General features: G+C 42.3%; 1 protein-coding gene across 2 annotated transcripts in view; it reads left to right on the top strand.

Moving 5' to 3' along the window:
• The first annotated feature begins 2,614 nt into the window (after positions 1 to 2,614).
• LOC139367962 (protein phosphatase 1B-like) overlaps positions 2,615 to 20,207 on the top strand; it is a 30,087-nt gene continuing 12,494 nt past the window's right edge. For both annotated transcript variants that reach the window (XM_071106387.1, XM_071106388.1), the window contains exon 1: positions 2,615 to 2,975. The gene's annotated coding sequence lies outside the window, so the exon portion shown is untranslated. The remainder of the gene's footprint in view (positions 2,976 to 20,207) is intronic.

The raw sequence follows: 20,207 nt of genomic DNA, 5'->3' as shown, positions 1-20,207 counted from the left end.
GATGAGATCCTCAGACCCCTTGTGAGACCATATTCTGGTGCGGTTGGCCCTGGGTTCCTCCTAATGCAAGACAATGCTAGACCTCATGTGGCTGGAGTGTGTCAGCAGTTCCTGCAAGTGGAAGGCATTGATGCTAGGGACTGGCCCGCCCGTTCCCCAGACCTGAATCCAATTGAGCACATCTGGGATATCATGTCTCGCTCCATCCATCAACGCCACATTGCACCACAGACTGTCCAGGAGTTGCTCCTCATCAGGAGCATGCCCAGGCGTTGTAGGGAGGTCATACAGGCACGTGGAGGCCACACACACTACTGAGCCTCATTTTGACTTGTTTTAAGGACATTACATCAAAGTTGGATCAGCCTGTAGTGTGGTTTCACACATTAATTTTGAGTGTGACTCCAAATCCAGACCTCCATGGGTTGATAAATTTGATTTCCATTGATCATTTTTGTGTGATTTTGTTGTCAGCACATTCAACTATGTAAAGAAAAAAGTATTTAATAAGAATGTTTCATTCATTCAGATCTAGGATGTGTTATTTTAGTGTTCCCTTTATTTTTTTGAGCAGTGTATAATACTGAGTCCACTTCGAGGTACTTTCACAGACTCAACAGTCCCCAAACCTCTTCTCCACCCAACAGGACACCAGATAAGGACCAGTCAGAAGGCAAGGATAGATTTTCTCCCCAGAATCTCACTCCCACTGGGCCAAAATCATCTTTGCCATCCTTTCGTTTAGTCCCACTCTTGACAGACATATCAACATCCACACCTTGCTGCTCCGAATCCGAATTTGTTCCTCCATAAAAAAATGTCAACCTCTCTCTCTTCAACTCCTTCAAACTCTATGTCACTTTCATCAGATTCATTCTCTGAGCTACTAAAGTACGGATTTCCATTTTTGTACTTGACACCCAACATCTCTTTCTGTATAAGCACTTTGTGACATCTACTGACGTAAAAAGGGATTTATAAATACATTTGATTTGCTGAGGTTTTTTCCTTGTTCCCTCCACCCTGCCACCACCTTCCTCTTGTCAGTTTCAACATCCGAACTGCTGTAGCGCAATTTCGTTTTTTTTTGCTTCTCTTTCTCAATAACTTCTCGTCACAGGTTTTTCTTGTTTCTTCAACTTTCCTGCTTTCTTACAAGCTACGAATTTCCACTTTTGTACTTGACGCGTATCAACCTCCTGTCCTCATCCTCCATATTCAAACCCCCTCCCGGCGCAAAATTCAGTGATGAGACTACATAAACCATCTGAACTGGAACAAACATTTCAGTAACATAAATCCCAGTAACATATTGAATTAGTTTAGAAAATTGTTGTAATTTATATTTGAGTAACGTAAGATTAATTAGATATTAGATAGGATTTAACATAGATATTGAAACAAACAATTCAAAAAATCTACCTGCAATAGAGCATGCTGGGATATATGATAACGATGGGTGTGGTTTTGGTTCAAAGTGATATTTTACGCGTTTCAGGCCTCTGGATTAGAATGGCGCAGGTGGTCTAAGGTACTGCATCTCAGTGCTCGAGGCACAACTGGCTGTGATTGGGAGTCCCATAGGGTGGTGCACAATTGTTAGGGTTTGGCTGGGGTAGGCTGTCATTGTAAATAATAACTAGTTCATAACAGACTTGACTAGTTAAATACATAAAGAAAAACTAGGCCCTCAAAATAAGGCCTCATGAAATACAGATGTTATTGTGTTAAACATATATTTTTATGATAACATTTTCGCTTGGGATCTCACTTGGTGAAGTTCATAGGACTGAAAATGAATTAATGTAATAACCATGGCTCTGTCACTAACAAATACAGTAACTGGTGGTAAGTGGTCGTCACTAACTACCACAGACACAAAGCCATAAACACCCCCCACCTATTTCTACAGTTCTTCTTAAAATCTTCTAAAATCTTCTTGAATCTTCTTAAAATGTGATTTTAAACCTAATCCTAGTGTTAACCCTAATCTTAACCACGCTTCTAACCTTATGCTTAACACTAACCTCGTTTTTTTCTCGTTTTTTTTATGACATATGCAAGTTTGACTTTGTGGCTGTGCTGTCTAGTGGAAACCGTGGTAACTACAATTTACTCCAAATGCCGGGAAATGTAGTTTACTAGGTTCCCATTAGCTGCTGCACATGCAACAGCTACTCTTCTTGGGTCCACAAAGGCAAGGCATTCTGGGAAGTATTTGAATAAGGCTTTACACTAAGCAGTTTGTTCATTTAACACTGTTTCGGTATCTATGGGTCCACAGACTCCACACTTTGTGTTGATTTAGCACTCTCAGTTTTAATTTAGTGTTTTTTTTTAACACTGGAGAATTTGTAGTGTGGAGTTGTGTTTTTTTATTATACATTTGTCAATCTCGTTAACTAACTGACCCTTAAACTCATCTGCGGATCTCAGGACACACCATCGGGGAAAACGAGCGCAACTTTGCGAAACGTCAGAATGTTAGAGGAACACACAACAACCAATGAAACGGCAGATTTGAACGGGGGGCAGAACTGATTGAGAGTGATTTCAACAAATCAGTGTTAGCGTCCTCGAGCATTTTTGACCAATCAGCGAACGAATATCGAAAATAGCACCTCCTCTTGTTCAGCACCCAAAGGACGAAAGTGCGAGATTCGTCTGTGTTGTCTATTATAGCTAGCTAACTATTACTGACTGCCCATATTTGTGTAGAAACGTACAGAATATTTTTTTTTCCGCTTGATGTGACAAACTTAGTTAGTGTCAAACATGCGTAAAAACCTACGCCATCCGAACAGGGAACCGCCGAGAAAGGAATTATCGCCACTCATCTGAGGCCAAACTCGCCGATTTTGTTTTGTCAAATAAGGAAACAAAACAAGAACGTCAGCTAGCTCGACACATCACCACGAAAATACCCACTACACAGGGACCTCAAAAACATCTACATTCGTTTTACAGTTGGAAACGTAAGTATAAGTGAAGAGGTTTAGCTGGTGGAGCAATCGTTGTTGGTTAGCTTGCTAACGTTAGCAAAATGCTAATAGGCCATGCTAGGCTATCTGACGTTATCGCAGAGATAGCTACTCTATTGATTCTCGCATGCTGTTGTGTAACGTTAGTTTGGGTAGCAGCTAACATTAGCTTGCACGTTAGCTGCTTTTGGCTACGTGCGTTTGACTGTCAACGTCGTCTAAAAGGTGCATCAATTGTTTTCCAATTCCGTGCGTGGGTTGGGAAATGTCATTGTTTTGCCAACAATTTAGCTAGCTAGTTAGCTAACTAACGTTAGCCACCTATTTTTCAGGTGACACCTTGCCAGTTAACTGTATCGTTTGGTTTGTTGGCAGTTGTGTTTAACGCGTTTAACCTAATCGGATCAAATGTAATATTATTAGCACAGTTAATTATATAATCGCCTCCCCCACTCCACATTTTGCTGCGTTAAATTAGCATCGCATATTTTTTAACTCCGACACATACTGGCATTTGGCTAACTGACGTTAACCATTGACTACAGTTAGATAACTATCCAACTAGTTAACTAAATGCTCAATGCTAGTGGTCTGTGATGGCCAGTCTGGGTGATTTAGAATACTACCATAAATGTAGCTTTATAGTTTCACCCACCAATGGTAGAATCTTAACCCAGGACTGGTCCATTCACCATGCTACAAACCCCTGCTACTGCACAGCTAGAGCAGGGCCTCTGTGGTTTGGCGTCGGTGTAGCAGTGGGCCAGGTGGGGTGTGTGTGGCATTCTGGGGTGACCCTTGACAGGGGCAGTGGGCGAGGTCTGTCACCTGCTGACCCAGGTTGTGTAAGGTCACCTAGACTCTGACCCCCTATCTATTCTTCAGGTATATAAAGATATACACAGAGTAGTGATTCAAATAATGTATTTGTCACATGCACTGAATACAACAGGTGTAGACCTTACAGTGAAATGCTGAATACAACAGGTGTAGTAGACCTTACAGTGAAATGCTGAATACAACAGGTGTAGTAGACCTTACAGTGAAATGCTGAATACAACAGGTGTAGTAGACCTTACAGTGAAATGCTGAATACAACAGGTGTAGTAGACCTTACAGTGAAATGCTGAATACAACAGTGAAATGCTTAATACAACAGGTGTAGTATACAGTGAAATGCTGAATACAACAGGTGTAGTAGACCTTACAGTGAAATGCTGAATACAACAGGTGTAGTAGACCTTACAGTGAAATGCTGAATACAACAGGTGTAGTAGACCTTACAGTGAAATGCTTAATACAACAGGTGTAGTAGACCTTACAGTGAAATGCTGAATACAACAGGTGTAGTAGACCTTACAGTGAAATGCTGAATACAACAGGTGTAGTAGACCTTACAGTGAAATGCTGAATACAACAGGTGTAGTAGACCTTACAGTGAAATGCTTAATACAACAGGTGTAGTAGACCTTACAGTGAAATACTTAATACAACAGGTGTAGTAGACCTTACAGTGAAATGCTGAATACAACAGGTGTAGTAGACCTTACAGTGAAATGCTGAATACAACAGGTGTAGTAGACCTTACAGTGAAATGCTGAATACAACAGGTGTAATGCAGTGAAATGCTTACTTACAAGCTCTTTCCTAATGATGCAGAGTTAAATAAGATAAAAACACAATAAATATGCAGTGACTCTTGGATGGATGAGTGTTATGTGAACTTGGACAGACGTTTAGCATTGACACAGCCCTATCTTTATCACTACTGGAACTAAGATGGAGAATATAGCGAGAAGAGACAAGGCAGGAAATGGAGTGAGAGGATGAAAGGTTCAGTACAGGGTCGTGTTCAGGCCGAATGTAACCAAATGTTCTGAAACCAAAATGTTAGACTCTGAACAGACACTTATCTTCTCACCTGGTCCTGGAGAGATACAGGGTGTGCAGGTATTAGTTCCAGACCAGCATTAACAGACATGATTGGTTCCACTAATCAACTCCCATCAAGATCTCGGTTAGCTGTATCAGGTGTGTTGGTGCTGGGCTGTAGATCTAATTCGACTGGATAGGTTTCCACCCATTCTGAGAGTAAGATGAACCAGTCAACAGTTTGGACACACCTACTCATTCCAGGGTTATTCTTTTTTTTTTTTTTTACTCTTTTCTACATTGGGGAATTATAGTGAAGACATCAAAACAAAACAGATGGAATCATGTAGTTACTAAAAAAAATGTTAAACAAATCAAAATACATTTGAGATTCTTCAAAGTAGCCACCCTTTGCCTTGATGACAGCTTTGCACAGTCTTGGAAATCTCTCAACCAGTCTTGAAGGAGTTCCCACATATGCTGAGCACTTGTTTCCTGCTTTCCCTTCACTCTGAGGTCCAAATCATCCCAAACCATCTCAATTGGGTTGAAGTCGAGTGATTGTGGAGGCCAGGTCATCTGATGCAGCACTCCATCACTCTCCTTCTTGGTCAAATATACCTTACACAGCCTGGAGGTTTGTTGGGTCATTGTCCTATAAATCACTGACAGTGTTACCAGCAAAGCACCATCACACCTTCTCCATGCTTCACGGTGGGAAACACATGTGGAGATCATTCGTTCACCTACTCTGTGTCTCACAAAGACACGGCGGTTGGACTCATCAGACCAAAGGACAGATTTCCACCAGTCCAATGTCCATTGCTTGTGTTTCTTGGCAAGTCCCTTCTTTTTACTGGTGTCCTTTAGTAGTGGTTTATTTGCAGCATTTTGACCATGAAGGCCTGATTCAAGCAGTCTATTCTGAACTGTTGATCTTGATGTGTCTGTTACTTGAACTTTGAAACATTTATTTGGGCTGCAAATAACTTGAATGAACTTATGCTCTGTAGCAGAGGTCTTCCTTTCCTGTGGTGGTCCTCATGAGAGCCAGTTTCATCATAGCAGTTGGAGAAACTTTCTAAATTCTAGGTATTTTTCAGATTGACTGACCTTCATATCTGTTTGCTTATTTAAGCTGTCCTTGCCATAATATGGACTTGGTCTTTTACCAAATAGGGCTATCTTCTGTATACCACACCGACCATGTCACAACAGAACTGATTGACTCAAACACTTTGAGGAAAGACATTTCACACACCTGTTTATTGAAATGCATTCCAGGTGACTATCTCATGAAGCTGGTTGAGAGAATGCCAATAGTGTGCAAAGTTGTCATCAAGGCAAAGGGTGGCTATTTGAAGAATCTGAAATATAAAATATATTTGTAAATTATATTTTTGGCTACTACATGATATGTTATTTCATAGTTTTTATTTCTTCTCTATTATTCTACCAAGTGTAAAAAAGAAAATCCCTTGAATGAGTGTGCCCATACTGCGTATACGTACAAAGGCGGACATATTGTGTTTAAAAAAAAAAAAAGGTGTAAACATTATTTTCCACCATAATTTGCAAATAAATTCATAAAAAATCGTACAATGTGATTTTCTGGATTTTGTTTCTCATTTTGTCTGTCATAGTTGAAGTGTACCTATGATGAAGATTACAGGCCTCTCTCATCTTTTTAAGTGGGAGAACTTGCACAATTGGTGGCTGACTAAATACTTTTTTTGCCCCACTGTAGCTGTGGATTGTTTAAAATCTCAAGCTTGTAGACCTATGCCTATTTGGGAATTGTGTAATTTGACCAGTGCACGTGGCAATAGGCCTTGCTGATTATTGAGTTGCAGCCATCAGTGGAAAACATCTGAAATATGTGCGAAGATGTGTCTTGAGTATAATTAAAAATTGAGATGAGGAGAGGGGTGTGGCGAAGATATAGGTGCGTTTCTCGCCAGAATGGCTCAGCTGTCTCCTGTCAATTCTTGCACATTCATCGTTTCGTTGTGTGAATTGTTTTCCCTTTTGTTTATTATTTTGATCAATTCCACATTACATTTGTCACTGGTGGTAAACGTATGTAATGGGGAATTGATAAAAAAAGAGCAGCTCAAGACATAGAAAGTGAGGCAGACAGGCTGAGTTGAGATTAATTACATTTGAAAGGTCCTGAATTGATAATTTTCTACTTTTTGTCGGCGTTGTGTATTGACCTAGTTGACAATGGAAGTTTTTGGCATATAGGCTGAGTTTCATGCGCTCGTTTTAGCCGCCAATAGATCACGGTGTATCAATGTGTCCATATGGCAGAGGCTGGTGATCACGGTGTATCAATATGTCCATATGGCAGAGGCTGGTGATCACAGTGTATTAACCACATGACAATTATTTTGAAATAAGTTAATGAAATAACTGTTCCATGAAAATGTACATATAGAATATGATAACTGGCATGCAGATCAGTAGACATGGTAGGATAAATTGTAAGCTTCCCCAAACTTGAAACTCACACGCCGACTATGAAGTCCTTATAAAATAATTGCCTCCGTGTTTCCATGGTCGTATTTGCGCAAAAGGGGTCTGTGTATGATGTGCACGTGTTATAGTTGTATAAGTTATTTTTTATTTGACCTTTTTTTAACTATGCAAGTCAGTTAAGAACAAATTCTTATTTACAATGACGACCGAGGAACAGTGGGTTAACGTCCTTGTTCAGGGGCAGAACAACAGATTTTTACCTTGTCAGCTCGAGGATTTGTTCTAGCAACCTTTCGGTTACTGGTCCAATGCTCTAACCACCAGGCTATATGATGACTAATGAATACACACACTGCAATTTAATTCCACTTATTATGTAAATAGACCGATAAGCACGACGGTCAAATGTATACTGAATGAAAAATATAAATGCAACATGCAACAATTACATGGATTTTACAGAGTTACAGTTCATATAGGGAATTCAGTCATTAGGCCCAAATCTAATACATTTATACATCTGTTGGTCACGGATACCTTAAAAAAAAAAGGTGGGGCCATGGATCAGAAAACCAGTCAGTATCTGGTGTGAAAGGTTGCAAGTTCATATCCCCGAGCTGACAAGGTACAAATCTGTCGTTCTGCCCCAGAACAGGCAGTTAACCCACTGTTCCTAGGCCGTCATTGAAAATAAGAATTTGTTCTTAACTGTCTTGCCTAGTTAAATAAAGGTAAAATAAAATTTGCCTCGTGCAGGGCGACACATCTCCTTCGCATTGAGTTGATCAGACTAGATTTTGGCCTGTGGAATGTTGTCCCACTCTTCAATGGCTGTGCGGAGTTGCATGATATTGGCGGGAACTGCGACACGCTGTCATACAAGTCCATCCAGAGCATCCCAAACATGCTCAATGGGTGGTATATCTGAGTAAGCAGGCCATTTTCACCTTCCAGGAATTGTGTACAAATCCTTGTGACATGGGGCTGTGCGTTATCATGCTGAAACATGAGGCGACAGTGGCAGATGAATGGCACGATAATGGGCCTCGGGATCTTGTCACGGTATCTCTGCATTCAAAATGCCATAGATCAAATGTGTTGGTTGTCTGTAGCGTTTGCCTGCCCACCCCGGCCGCCACCATGGGTCACTCTGCTCACACCGTTGACATCAGCAAACCGCTCACCAACACGTCTGCCACTTCTCCAGCGTGCCAGTGAGCATTTTCCCTGTTACGATGCCGAACTACAGTCTGGTGAAGACCCCGGTGAGACTGTTTCTGGAAGTTTGTGCAAAGATTCTTCAGTTTTGCAAACCCAGTTTCATCAGCTGTCGGGGTGGCTCGTCTCAGACCACCCCGCAGGTGAAGAATCCGGATGTGGAGGTCCCAGGCTGGCGTGGTTACACATGGTCTGCGGTTGTGAGGCCGGTTGGACGTACTTCCAAATTCTCTAAAACGACAGAGGTGGCTTATGGTAGAGAAATTAACATTACAATCTCTGTCAACAACTCTCGTGGACATTCCTGCTGTCAGCAGGGTGTGTCAAGGGCACACCCTGTCGACCCAAAAATGTCGACCCAAAAATGTACAGGCTCTCCTGTTGTCCACAGTGACATTTTGCTGTTTTAAAGCACATTTCGTGCAATTCGGTGATTGGGAGTCTCATAGGGCGGCGGCACACAATTGGTCCACCATCGTTAAGGTTTGGCTGGGCGAGGCCGTCATTATAAATAAGAATTTGTTCTTAACTGAGTTGCGTAGTTAAAGGTTAAATTATAACAAAATCAATGACAAAAATACTCAAATGCATAATTTTTTAGAGTTTTAGATTCTCCCTTGTTTTAGTCTAAGTTTTCACAATCTTTTTTTTTCACCCCGAATAATGGATTATTATTATTTTTTTTACTGTTTGGACATAGGCGGCCCGAATAAACACTTAAGTGGTCCACCCAAGACTTTCTATGCGAAAAAAATATATACTAAGATGGGAATTGTCATTCTAAAAAAAATAATAATAATAATAATAAAAAACAGTCAGAATGACACACATGCACGGCGGACAGTGTGCTTTCCTTCGGCAAGTTGTCAACAGTGAAAGAGAAGTCTGATTTTCGCCCTGATAGACCTGATTCTGTTACAAAGGGGTTTTATGGTGGCTGTTCTACATTGCTCTGTTACATGTCTTTTGGAAACTCACCTGTAATTGCTATTTGAAATGGGGAAGATAGCAAACTGTCAGGGTAGCCTGGAGGGCTATATGCGCAGCGCACCTCTGGAAACACTATATTCAAAAGTTTGTTTTATAAGTAAAATTAAGAATCTCAAATGTAATGCCAATGTCAAGTATAATTACGTTTAGATGGCTTTTTCATTGTTAAAATAGACATACCATTTTTTTTTTCTCATACTGAACACATCAAGTAATCGAATACTAACGTCCTTTCGTATATCCTGATATTCGATTAACCTTCCCTAGTTTGTAGGGTCTAGAACCAGGTTAGGCAGAGTTGATATTCAATTAACCATCCCTAGTGTGTAGGGTCTAGAACCAGGTTAAGCAGAGTTGATACGAGATTAACCATCCCTAGTGTGTAAGGTCTAGAACCAGGTTAGGCAGAGTTGATACAAGATTAACCATCCCTAGTGTGTAGGGTCTAGAACCAGGTTAGGCAGAGTTGATACGAGATTAACCATCCCTAGTGTGTAGGGTCTAGAACCAGGTTAGGAAGAGTTGATATTCAATTAACCATCCCTAGTGTGTAAGGTCTAGAACCAGGTTAAGCAGAGTTGATACGAGATTAACCATCCCTAGTGTGTAGGATCTAGAACCAGGTTAAGCAGAGTTGATATTCAATTAACCATCCCTAGTGTGTAGGGTCTAGAACCAGGTTAGGCAGAGTTGATACGAGATGGGTCCAGTTAGTATGAACTGGGTGAACAGCAGATGAGGTCCTAAAGGTGAGATGCTAACTCTCACACCCTGGCTGGGCTTGAGGCCAGAGGGGTCTGGTCAGGGAAAGATGAGGACTGTCTGCAGAAGGTTGTGTGTGTACATTATATGCCATGAGATGGGTGTGTCTGGGTGTTGGCCAGAATGACTCAAACCCAGAATGTGGTTTGGTGGGTGGGTGGGTGTGTGTGTTAACTGGGTGATTACGTGAGTGGAGCCTATAGACAAGAAGCAGTGTATTGGAAGATTCTAAATGGATCTGTGAACAGTTTTAAAGTACATTTGTGTGTGACCACAGAGCTGAACTCAGAGTTCATTCCCTCTGCAGAGTCAGTGGCACTTGGCAGCCATGTCAGGGATTTTTCAGGATCAAAATGGGGCTTAGGTGGTGGGCGTGACGGGGCCAGTGGGCTTGGCCAATGGCGCGGTCACCGACGGTACATTTTTGAGCCCCTCTTGGCCGCAGAGACCAAATGTTGCCGTTTTAAAGCAAGTTTCCTACAAATCTACACATTTTGCCATGGTTCATGCCATTTTCTTATGCTGAGTGACTCAAACATAACAAAAATAAATGGGGCCTAAACAAAAATGTTTCCTCCCCCTGTTTTGTTTTTTGTCTTGGCGCTTTAATCAACAACAAGTTATAGGTTCATTATATTTCCTGCGTGGTTTATATCTGGTTTTAGTCGTATTAAAGGTGGACTCTGCGATATGACGTAGATGCGCAAAGTAAACCGCATAGTGGGTACATTTCAGCAACAACTAAGAGCGTTGGAGTGCGAGGCTAAACTTCTCCACTGTCTTGGTCCCCTGGATCCCACATTGTAAGTGTGTGTGAAGCGAAGTATCGGCGCATGTGCACGGCTGTGTTTGACTGTGAGAGTGAAGTCTTGTATCTTGCTCATCGCAGTAGTTGCCGTGCAGCTTGTGTAACGTCCGCTGACTAACTTCACATTTCCACAGAAAATTGTTTTGCCACCCCTTTTGATCACTTTTCTAATGCAGAAAAAAACCTCTGTGGGAAATCTGATTTCGGTCTGAGGGTTGAATGGTCGAGTGTGTGTGTGTGCTTTCGTCCAAGTGAGGGGGTGTATGTCTCTCAATAAAAGCTATGCCTATGTTACGTGTGTGTGTGTGTGTGTGTGTGTGTGGCAGTCCATCTTAAATGACACAGGAGAATAAAGGGGGTGCTAAGAAATGTGTTTCCCTGTCGTTACAGGCGGGCTATGCAACTACCTCTAACACAGTACACACACACTGCTCCCATTTTGCGAGATTGTGTGGACTGAGGTAGCTGAATGAAGCCTAAACTGCACAGTGAGTTTGTTTTATTTTTAGAGAGTAGCATTGCTGCCTTACATGACAGACACTGACAGAGTGGGAAATCAACACCAGCCACCAGCAAAATGCTAGAATGTATGTTAAGAATGTCTATTCTTACTGGCCACATTGGTGGGTGGTCACACAGCATTTGGGAGCGGTTGTATTTTATTTTTTTCCATAGTTCTGTGCGTATGTCAGTGCTGGAAGAGAGTCTCAACGCTACAGTGGTGAAAGCAGGGTGGGGTACTGCGTGGGTTCATACAATAGACAGAACGATGGAGACCTTGCTTGCTAGAAAAGGGATAGAATACACTGTGATAAATTGTTTTCGCATTACAAAACCATGTGCATGTGATTTCTTGGCTTGGACAAAATGTGAGTGGTTGGTGAAATGTGGGCTGTGAATGGTGGACTACAAAGCACACACAAAAAATGAGGAGGTAAAGGTGATTGAGTTATGGGGCTAGTGGATGGAGGGATGGGTAGGTAGTGGGAGGGGCTAGTGGATGGATGGATGGAGGGGCTAGTGGATGGATGGATGGAGGGGCTAGTGGATGGATGGATGGAGGGGCTAGTGGATGGATGGATGGAGGGGCTAGTGGATGGATGGATGGAGGGGCTAGTGGATGGATGGATGGAGGGGCTAGTGGATGGATGGATGGAGGGGCTAGTGGATGGATGGATGGATGGAGGGGCTAGTGGATGGATGGATGGATGGATGGATGGAGGGGCTAGTGGATGGATGGATGGATGGGCTAGTGGATGGATGGATGGATGGAGGGGCTAGTGGGTGGATGGATGGATGGAGGGGCTAGTGGGTGGATGGATGGATGGAGGGGCTAGTGGGTGGATGGATGGATGGAGGGGCTAGTGGGTGGATGGATGGATGGAGGGGCTAGTGGATGGATGGATGGATGGAGGGGCTAGTGGATGGATGGATGGATGGATGGAGGGGCTAGTGGATGGATGGATGGATGGATGGATGGATGGAGGGGCTAGTGGATGGATGGATGGATGGATGGATGGATGGAGGGGCTAGTGGATGGATGGATGGAGGGGCTAGTGGATGGATGGATAGATGGATGGAGGGGCTAGTGGATGGATGGATGGATGGAGGGAGGGGCTAGTGGATGGATGGATGGATGGATGGAGGGAGGGGCTAGTGGATGGATGGATGGATGGAGGGAGGGGCTAGTGGATGGATGGTCTAGTGGAGGGAGGGAGGGACGGATGGAGGGATGGTGGGGGCTAGTGGGTGGGTGGATGTATGCAAGGGTTAGTGGGTGGGTGGATGGAGGGTCTAGTGGATGGAGGGAGGGATGGATGGAGGAGGGGTTAGTGAAGGGATGGATGGGCTAGTGGAGGGAGGAGCTAGTGGTGGGGGAGATGGATGGAGTAGCTAGTTTTTAGGAGGGAGGGGCTAGTGGGTGGAGAGAGGGATGGAGTGACTAGTGGAGGGAGCAATGTACAGTTGAAGTCGGAAGTTTACGTACACTTAGGTTGGAGTCATTAACTTGTTTTTCAACCACTCCACAAATTTCTTGTTAACAAACTATGGTTTTGGAAAGTTGGTTAGGACATCTACTTTGTGCATGACAAGTAATTTTTCCAACAATTGTTTAGGCAGATTATTTCACTGTATCACAATTCCAGTGGGTCAGAAGTTTACATACACAAAGTTGACTGTGCCTTTAAACAGCTCGGAAAATTCCAGAAAATGATGTCATGACTTCTGATAGGCTAATTGACATCATTTGAGTCAATTGGAGGTGTACCTGTGGATGTATTTCAAGGCCTACCTTCAAACTCAGCGCCTCCTTTCTTGACATCATGGGAAAATCAAAAGAAATCAGCCAAGACCCCAGAAAAAAAATTGTAGACCTCCACAAGTCTGGTTCATTCTTGGGAGCAATTTCCAAATGCCTGAAGGTACCACGTTCATCTGTACAAACAATAGTACGCAAGTATAAACACCAAGGGACCACGCAGATGTCATAATGCTCAGGAAGGAGATCTCCAAGAGATTAACTTACTTTGGTGCAAGTAGTGCAAATCAATCTCAGAACAACAGCAAAGGACCTTGTGAAGATGCTGGAGGAAACAGGTACACATGTATCTATATCCACATTAAAATGAGTCCTATATTGACATAACCTGAAAGGCTGCTCAGCAAGGAAGAAGCCACTGCTCCAAAACCGCCATAAAAAAGCCAGACTACGGTTTGCAACTGCACATGGGGACAAAGATTGTACATTTTGGAGAAATGTCCTCTGGTCTGATGAAGAAAAATAGAACCTTATGGCCATAATGACCATCGTTATATTTGGAGAAGAATGGGGAGGCTTGCAAACCGAAGAACACCATCCCAGCCGTGAAGCACGAGGGTGGCAGCATCATGTTGTGGGGGTGCTTTGGTGAAGTAGGGACTGGTGCACTTCACAAAATAGATGGCATCATGAGGCAAGAAAATTGTGGATATATTGAAGCAACATCTCAAGACATCAGTCAGCAAGTTAAACCTTGGTCGCAAATGGGTCTTCCAAATGGACAATGGCCCCAAGCATACTTCCAAAGTTGTGGCAAAATGGCTTAACTTTTTTAGGATAGGGGTCAGCATTTGGAATTTTGGATGAAAAGCGTGGCCTAAGTAAACTGCCTGCTACTCGGGCCCAGAAGCTAGGATATGCATATATTTGGTAGATTTGGATAGAAAACACGTTTTCCAAAACTGTTAAAATAGTGTCTGAGTATAACAGAACTGATATGGCAGGCGAAAACCTGAGAAATCCATCCAGGCAGTGCCATTATTTTGAAGTGGCTGTTTTTCCAATGAAAGCCTATCCAGATTTCATTCCCTATGGCTTCCACTAGTTGTGAACAGTCTTTTGACATTGTTTCAGGCTGTTATTCTGAAAAATTAGGGAGAATGACCACATTGAGGGAGTGGACCCTGTGATGTCCCCAGAGCTCTTCGCTGCGCGACCGAGAGCGCGCTTTTCTCGTTTTTCTTTTATATTTAAAACGCTTTTGTCCGGTTGAAATATTGATTATTTAGGCTAAAAACAATGGAGGGGCTTGTGGAGGGAAGGGATGGATGCAGGGGCTTGTGGAGGGAAGGGATGGATGCAGGGGCTTGTGGAGGGAAGGGATGGATGCAGGGGCTTGTGGAGGGAAGGGGTGGATGCAGGGGCTTGTGGAGGGAAGGGGTGGATGCAGGGGCTTGTGGAGGGAAGGGGTGGATGCAGGGGCTTGTGGAGGGAAGGGGTGGATGCAGGGGCTTGTGGAGGGAAGGGGTGGATGCAGGGGCTTGTGGAGGGAAGGGGTGGATGGATGGGCTAGTGGGTGGGTGGATGTATGGAGGGGCCAGTGGGTGGAGAGGGATGATGGAGGGGGTAGTAGAGGAATGTGTTCATGGATAACATTAGCAGTGGAGAGGAGGAAGACTGGATAGGAAGATGGAGGAGGAGGAGGAGGAGGAAAGATATGATTACAGAGCCTGCCAATTTATTTTTCCAAACAATGTTTTTGAGATAAAATACAAAAATTAGGCAAGCAATGGGAATCTGTTTTATCTAATAGTGTACTATTTATTATTCAAGATTGGAAAGGAAGGAGAAGGAAAAATTAAGGGAGTAAAGAGTGAAGCGAGTGTGGAAAGGTAAAGAGAAGGAAAGGAAGGATGACGAGTGAAGAAAAGAGGAGAATTAAAAAGTTAAGAGTATGAAGAGCGACAAGGAGAGTGAAGAAGAGCAGACAGAGGTACAATGGCTCTTTCCAAGAAACAGAAATGCACTTTTTATGACATGAGAGAATTTCCATTTATACTCTCAGGTCAAGACGATAGTTGATCACTGCACCCTTTGTAATTCCTCTTTCATTTGACAGCGGTGGTAGAACATCAACAGACGAAAAGCATAAAGCCTCTCTGATTGCAGTGTTGGTATGATCTCTGTTACCACATTCTTCAAGAAGGTAGAGCCTTCTTTGTATACCACACTATGCTACACAATCATAGTTAATTAATGATCTATGGACTGCACAGCACAACTGACACGGAAGCTTTATGAGTCAAAGTTTACATGTGTTAGGCCAAAATGTGACGCCATAGTGGGTAACGTGTTAGCAACATGGGCACCTTCTTTGGCAAACACAGGACCTAGACCAGGTTAAATTTGTGTCCCTGTCCAGTCATGGACATGTAAAGCTGCTGCCATTAGTAGTCAGATATTGTAAGATATATGATGGCAGCACATCAGTGGAAACAAAACTGCTTGATTTTGTTGAATTGAAAGGAGAAACAGAGGAAATTGCAGCTGAGGTCTGTGTGGTCATCCAAAAATGTAACCTGGAAAACATACTCTGCCGACAACACAAATACCAAAAATGTGCTGCAGCGGGAGGTGATTGGCTTAGGTTGTCCTGCACACATCATTCATAACACGGCCAGAACAGCTTTGGATATGATGTTGAGTATCTGCTCAAAAAGATATTTTCATGTCAGAGTTAGGTGAGTTTGTTGGCCAGGAGCACCATAACATTTTAGGACACAGCAATGTTCGCTGGCTGTCCATGCTCCCTGCTCTAGAAAGAGTGCTGAAAATGTATGTGCCATTGAAATCCTTTTTTCTTTCTTAATTTAAAACCTGTTAAAGATACTGGTTCCCATTTGGGAATCTACCCTCCCACGTTCAGCTGGAACGGTGGCGCATGGAACGCAAAAATATTCTTAGAAATATTTAACCTCCACACATTAACAAGTCCAATAGCTCAAATGAAAGATAAACACCTTGCTCATCTAGCCAGCAAGTCAGATTTCTAAAATGTTTTACGGCGAAAACATAGCACATATATATGTCAAACCACCACCAGACACAGCTCATTTGAATAGCCAAAACATGCAATCAACAGGATTAAAAAGCAGGATTAAAAAATAAATCATTCACTAACCTTTTGAAAATCTTCATCAGATGACAGTAATAGGACATGTTACACAGTACATTTTTTTTTTTTCAATAATATGCCATTTATATCCATAAATGTCCATTTACATTGAATTCATGTTCAGAAAATACTCAAAAATGTCCGCAGGAAATCTAGGTAGCGCGGCAAGATAACGTAAATAGACATCATAAACTTTGACTAAATATACATGTTCTACATATAGTTAGAAAGATACACTGCTTCTTTATGCAATCGCTTTGTTACATTTATTTTTAACGTTACAGAAATCGCACACTATTCAATATTCTGAGACGGCGCTCAGATATAAGCTACATTTCTCCGTAATGTTGGAGTCAACAGAAACACAGATTTCAGCATAAATATTCCCTTACCTTCGATGGTCTTCGTTCAGAATGTTCTGGAAAGGTTCATACTTACCCAATACATCGTTTGGTTTCAAGTCTTGCGTCTTTGTATTAGCTACTGCTAATAACATCAGCTGAAATGCACCCAAAATGTCCTCTGGTCCGGAAAAGTTGCGCATCAAAACTTCAAAATTGCATATTATATGTCGACTAAACTGGTCAAACTAAGTGCAGAATCAAGCTTTAGGATGTTATAGACATACAAAACAATTTTCAATTCAACCGGTCATTGTTTGCCCTTCTTCTGAGTGCTGGAACAAAGGAATGGCTGGGACCAATTCGCGCCCCAACGCACAACATATTTTCTCATGGCACACACTAATTTCACTCCCATAGGGCCAATTCTCGCGGGATTTGGACGATTAAAAGCTCTACTGAATGAGGACATCTAGTGGAAGACATAGAAAGTCTCCCCAGATTCATAACTGGTTGGGAAGGGTGGGGGCGATGACGTCAAAGTTGCTCCAACTTTCATGACCACAAAAACTAGTTTGGAAGAATGCCTGCCCTGTGAGTTCTGCTATACTTACAGACATAATTCCAACGGTTTTAGAAGCTTTAGAGTTTTCTATCCAATAATAATTTTTATATGCATATATTACCAATTTTTGACAGATTTTTTTTTCAGTTTACTAGGGGTACCCAATTCCTCCAAAGGGGGCATAAGTCTGCCATATCCTCAACAGGTTTTAAGACAAATGCCCTGTTGTCCTGCGAACAATGTTCGAAAAGCCACTGACTGAACTTTGGCTGGCCTTTGTCCATGGAAACTTGACTGTATTCAGTGACACGATCAAGATGCTTGAAGGCCAGGACCGCTGTGCTGTGGAGTCCGCTGCAATTGTGAGAAACGGTGAGGCAAAATCGACTGCAAGACGTGATGAGGACTTCTGAGAGAGCTAGAGGACAATGGAACCATGTCTAAAGAGAGCTTTCTCAAAACATCCCAATCATTCTTCACTACGGCTGTGAACTACTTGCAAGCATGGGAAAAGCACACAGATAATCTATAAGATTTACATTGTCTCCTTTTAAAAAGGCAACCTCAATGTGAAGAGATCCAACCATCAATGTGGATGCACTGTTTGACAAGGTTACTAGCCTGCAAGAGTTCCTGAAGGGGAGTTCGATTGAAGAACGAAAAACATCTGAGACACCGCGTAGTCAGAGATGGAGCACGGTGGAGACACCGCTTAGTCAGAGATGGAGCACGGTGGAGACACCGCGTAGTCAGAGATGGAGCACGGTGGAGACACCGCGTAGTCAGAGATGGAGCACGGTGGAGACACTGCGTAGTCAGAGATGGAGCACGGTGGTTACCCACTTCAAAGGAAATGACATCCCACACACTAACTTGGCTAAATTAGCTTCAGTTGTCATGTGCTTACCTGGAAGTAATGCACCAGTCGGGAGATTGTTCTCCCAAATGAATGATATATGGACAGCAGCAAGAAATAGGTTCACTGTTCCTACCATCAAGGCCATGCTTATTGTGAAGACAAACTTCTACCTCCCCTGCCAGGAGTTCATGGAGAAGCTGGCCAAAAACAGAGCAATCCTGAAGAAAATACATTCTTCTGAGAAATATACAGTTGAAGTAGTGAAGTACATTTAAACTCAGTTTTTCACAATTCCTGACATTTAATCCTTGTAAAAATTCCCTGTCTTAAATCAGTTAGGAACACCACTTTATTTTAAGACTGAAATGTCAGAATAATAGTATATAGAGTGATTTATTTCATCACATTCCCAGTGGGTCAGAAGTTTACATGCACTCAATTAGTATTTGGTAGCATTGCCTTTAAATTGTTTAGCTTGGGTCAAATGTTTTGGGTAGCCTTCCACAAGCTTCCCACAATAAGATGGGTGAATTTTGGCCCATTCCCCCTGAAAGAACTGCTGTAACTTAGTCAGGTTTTGTTGGCCAGGTTTTGTGATGGCTACTCCAATACCTTGACATTGTTGTCCTTAAGCCATTTTGCCACAACTTCGGAAGAATGCTTGGGGTCATTGTCCATTTGGAAGACCCATTTGCGACCAAGCTTTAACTTCCTGAGTGATGTCTTGGGATGTTGCTTCAATATATCCACATAATTTTCCTGCATCATGATGCCATCTATTTTGTGAAGCGTTTGGAAATTGCTCCCAAGGATGAACCAGACTTGTGGAGGTCTACTATTTTTTTTTTCTGAGGTTTTGGCTGATTTCTTTTGATTTTCCCATGATGTCAAGCAAAGGGGCACTGAGTTTGAAGGTAGGCCTTGAAATACATCCACAGGTACACCTTCAAGTTGTCAATTAGCCTATCAGAAGCTTCTAAAGCCATTACACCATTTTCTTGAATTTTCAATCTGTTTATAAAAGGCACAGTCAACTTAGTGTATGTAAACTTCTGACTTGAACTGTACGTATTAGGTTGGTGTAAGTATATTATGTAGTTACCAACCTTATCATATTTCTTATGTTTATTATTATGTATTTCACATTCAGTTGAAGTCAGAAGTTTACATACACTTAGGTTGGAGTCATTAGAACTTGTTTTTCAACCACTCCACAAATGTATTGTTAACAAACTATAGTGTTGGCGAGTCGGTTAGGACATCTACTTTGCAAGACACAAGTCATTTATCCAACAATTGTTTAAAGACAGATTATTTCACTTATAATTCACTGTATCACAATTCCAGTGGGTCAGAAGTTTACATACACCAAGTTGACTGCCTTTTAAACAGCTTGGAAAATTCCAGAAAATGATGTCATGTCTTTAGAAGCTTCTGATAGGCTAATTGACATCATTTGAGTCAGTTGGAGGTGTACCTGTGGATGTATTTCAAGGCCTACCTTCAAACTCAGTGCCTCTTTGCTAGGTACCTAACGCTTGCTAGCTTGCTAATGTTAGCGTCGCTAGCAAATGACTACACCATAGTCGTGGGTCTGCAAAATCAAGCAAATGGTTTTGAACTCATGACAATCATGTTTTGACATTGTAGTGGCTATTGCTGTTTTTTGCTTACTGACATTGCGAATATCATCTTTTGGGCATTTAACTCTGATTTAATTAGCTATGTATCTAATCTGGTTTCAGTATGAGAATGGACGAAGTCCCAAATTCCCACAAAATACTGCGAGAATTTGCGTGCTCATGGATACAGAGCCCCAGAAATATTAAATATGTTGACGGCTTAGGAGCCACTCCCTTCAAAATATCACGGCCTCTTGCCATATGGATATGGCA

Source organism: Oncorhynchus clarkii, chromosome 16 (assembly GCF_045791955.1).
Source record: "Oncorhynchus clarkii lewisi isolate Uvic-CL-2024 chromosome 16, UVic_Ocla_1.0, whole genome shotgun sequence".
NCBI classification, from domain to species: domain Eukaryota; kingdom Metazoa; phylum Chordata; class Actinopteri; order Salmoniformes; family Salmonidae; genus Oncorhynchus; species Oncorhynchus clarkii.
This window is presented reverse-complemented; position numbering and strand designations above follow the sequence as displayed.